Source organism: Mustela nigripes, chromosome 14 (assembly GCF_022355385.1).
Source record: "Mustela nigripes isolate SB6536 chromosome 14, MUSNIG.SB6536, whole genome shotgun sequence".
Taxonomy (NCBI): Eukaryota; Metazoa; Chordata; class Mammalia; order Carnivora; family Mustelidae; genus Mustela; species Mustela nigripes.
In genome coordinates this window covers 106,327,061-106,330,578 of record NC_081570.1, presented here as the reverse complement: position 1 = coordinate 106,330,578, position 3,518 = coordinate 106,327,061, and positions in this window count along the sequence as shown.

Below are 3,518 nucleotides of genomic sequence, written 5' to 3'. Positions count from 1 at the left end.
GAGCCCGATGCGGGACTCGATCCCAGGACCCCGGGATCATGACCTGAGCCGAAGGCAGTGGCCCAACCCACTGAGCCACCCAGATGCCCTCAAGGTTTTAATTTTGATTGTTAAATTAAACGTTCATGTTAAAATTTTTCATTTAGGGGCACCTGGCTGGGTCAGTCAGTGGACCGTGTGACTCTTGATCTCAGGGTTGTGAGTTCAAGCCCCACAATGGATGTAGAGATTACTTAAAAATAAAATCTTTAACAACAAAATAACAAGAAAAATAAAAAACAAAATAAAAATTTTCATTTAAATATCAGTAGAACATGGGGTGCCTGGGTGGCTCAATGGCTTAAAGCCTCTGCCTTTGGCTCAGGTCATGATCTCAGGGTCCTGGGATCGAGCCCTACATCGGGCTCTCTGCTCTGCAGGGAGCCTGCTTCCTCCTCTCTCTCTCTCTCTCTGCCTGCCTCTTGGCCTACTTGTGATCTCTCTCTGTCAAATAAATAAATAAAATCTTTTTAATAAATAAATAAATATCAGTAGAACAGAAACAGAGTATGTAATTTCCAAGTACATAGGGAGAAAAAAAAGGAATGGATGGGGACTCAAATAGCCCAAAAGGAGAAAAGAAAGGAGAATAAATAAAAGTTTTTTTTTTTGGTTTTTTTTTGTTTTTTTTTTTTTTAAAGATTTTATTTATTTACTTTTTACAGAGAGAAATCACAAATAGATGGAGAGGCAGGCAGAGAGAGAGAGAGAGAGAGAGGGAAGCAGGCTCCCTGCTGAGCAGAGAGCCTGATGCGGGGCTTGATCCCAGGACCCTGAGATCATGACCTGAGCCGAAGGCAGCGGCTTAACCCACTGAGCCACCCAGGCTTCCCGAGAATAAATAAAAGTTTTAAGAAAATTCTGGACACATAAAAACCACCAAAAAATATTTGCTAGAAATGAATCCAATGATATCCCAATTACAATCAATGTAAATAAAGTGAATTCTCCAGTAAGAAGGCAGTTTTTACTTATTAGACTAAATTAAAATTAATACCCAGCTATATATATTAATTATAAGAGACCTACCTAATAAGAAATATAAGGCCTAAAAGTAGAACAGAAAATATATATGTACCAGGCAAATACAACTGAAAGAAAGCTAGTGTAAATATATTAATACCAGATGAAATGAAATAAAATTTATGACAAAAGTACCCACACGTAAAAAGAGCTACTACGTTGATATAAGTTTCAATTCACTACAAAGACACAATAATTATAAACCTATATGTTCTTAATAATACAGTTTCAATCTTATCAAGAAAAAATTGACAAAATGCCCAGGAGAAATGGATGAATCTACCCAATTGTGGGAAATCTTAACATAGATCCCTCAGTTAATTTATGGATCAGGAAAATAGAAAAAACATAGATGTGTGTATGTTTTTCATTAAGAATATAGAAGATCTGGGACACCTGGGTGGCTCAGTTGGTTAAGCAGCTGCCTTCGGCCCGGATCATGGTCCCAGAGTCCTGGAATCGAGTCCCACATCGGGCTCCTTGCTTGGCAGGGAGCCTGCTTCTCCCTCTGCTTCTGCCTGCCAGTCTGTCTGCCTGTGCTCACTCTCGCTCCTCTCTCTCTGACAAATAAATAAATAAATAAAATCTTAAAAAAAAAAAAAAAAAAAAAAAGAATATAGAAGATCTGAGCAACACAACCAAAGGTTTGACCTAATGAACTTATATAAAACCCTGCAGCCAATTACTAGAGAATACATTTTTTTTCTAGAACACATACATTTTAAACAGCTTTATTGAGTTACACCTGACATACAATATGCTGCACATATATAAAATGTAGTTCGAAAAGTTTCAACTTAGTACACAAGCATAAAACTATCACCACCATCAAGAAGATCATATTCATCAATTACAAAAGTTTGCTCATGCCACTATTATCTTGAGTGGCAACATAACTTGTTATTTTCCACCTCTTACAGCTACTTGTGACTATGAGACTACATTCTATGTACAGAAACACACTGTAAGGGCCTATTCAGCCAGAGCAGCCCCACCCTGGTTGAACTGCCATTTTGCTGTAAAGCTTAAATTGACCTTGGGAACTTATTTAAAAGTAAGTCTGGGAAACCAGTCCCATGTAACAAAGTCCAAGTACAAGGGTAGGTCAGGCAAGGTGGAGGTATTCAATCAGTGGGGGCACATACTGTCTCCTAGCTACCAAGGAGTATGGGCCCCCGCCCTTTGGGAGCCTTCTGGCGCCAATCCTAACCAAGGTGTGATAGGCTAAATCAAATGTCTACTAGGGTAAATTGTAATTCAGTTGGTCGCCTAGCATCACTGTGGAGTTTCCTGTGTGTGTGTTACAATCTCATTGGCCACCTGTGTGTGGCCAGGCCCAACCACATGGCCTTTGCTCTATAAAAGTTAGTCTGGAAAGCAGGGAGGGGTCGTCCTCTCTGTAAGGGCAGCCAGGAGCAGTCTGTTTGACGGTTGGCTGATTCCTGATGCTTGGCACGAAATAAAGCTTTGCTCGACCTTCGCTTTGTATCAGTCTTGCTCCTTTAATCACAGACCCATTATTGGGGTACCCAATTTTGGGGGGACCCAACAACACAAAAGCCGAGAGTGGTGTTTACTGGATGGATCTTCCAGAAATGCTCCTTTAAAGAAGGGGCAGAGATGCCTAGGTAGTTCAGTTGGTTAAGTGTCTGCCTTCCACTCTAGTCATGATTCCAGCATCCTGGGATTGAGTCCCACATCCTGCTCCCTGCTTCCCAGTGGAGCCTACTTCTCCCTCTGTCTGCAGCTTCCCCTGCTCCTACTCTCTCTGACAAATAAAATCTTAAACAAGAAAGGAAGGAAGGAAGGAAGGAAGGGCAGACAGCTGGCATATACCCTCTTTAATCCTTTCAAGCCTTTTTCCCTTCTCCCCACTTTCTGTTCCTGTTTGGAGCTCATACCTGATGATTGAAGGATCTTGTGATCTGGAGGCAAGATGCAGATTGAGAACGCAGGCTGAGGATGGTAAACAGGGAAGATGAGGACCACACCCCCACCCCCATCTCCACCCCCACGACACTATGTCAGCAGCACTGGGCGATCTACATCCGGACATACTACCTTGAGAGAAAAATTAACTTCCGCTCATTTAAGAGTCTGTTTCTAGTCTCAATCACAAACATAAATGCAGTCCCACACTGATGGAAGTGGAGTGGTATGTAAAATGTGGCATTTGCTTACGGGAAGCATGTCACCTGTTGTTTAGGGAGGATCTGTTCCACTGCAGGCTGGAAAGCTAGCAGCCCCTAGTACTTGCAAACCACTTGGGCCAAGAGTTAGTTGCATCTTAATGCAACTAATAAAGTTAATGCATCTTAATGCAACTAATAAAGTTAATGCATCTTAGAGAGCCATTGAGTAAGGGTTTCATGTTCTGGTTTGTTGGTGCTGCTTTTAGCAAAATTCTGCATGAGACATGAAACTACGCTTGAACCAATCTGTAAATATAAAAAAGA